Genomic DNA, 241 nt, shown 5'->3' on the forward strand with positions numbered 1-241 from the left:
TATACTACCCAGACACTTTAAAAATTCAAATTTAAACTTTCATGAAGTCATGAATTGACATTATCTTTTGTGGGTGATTTCTCAGCCAAATGTGATGTCCAATTAATATGTGATTAATTAGATTAATTAATCGCCACATCGATTGACAATAATAATATATGCATACATATCTACACTGCTGTTCAAAAGTTTGGGATCAGTAAGATTTGTAATGTTTTTTAAAGAAGTCTCTTCTGCTCAT

General features: G+C 29.5%; 1 protein-coding gene across 1 annotated transcript in view; it reads left to right on the forward strand.

Annotated features, from left to right (window-relative positions):
• Positions 1 to 241, forward strand: part of LOC107677038 (dedicator of cytokinesis protein 3-like) — a 245,045-nt gene that overhangs the window by 227,372 nt on the left and 17,432 nt on the right. The window lies entirely within an intron of this gene.

This window comes from Sinocyclocheilus anshuiensis, unplaced genomic scaffold (genome assembly GCF_001515605.1).
Source record: "Sinocyclocheilus anshuiensis isolate Anshui unplaced genomic scaffold, SAMN03320099.WGS_v1.1 scaffold584, whole genome shotgun sequence".
NCBI lineage: Eukaryota > Metazoa > Chordata > Actinopteri > Cypriniformes > Cyprinidae > Sinocyclocheilus > Sinocyclocheilus anshuiensis.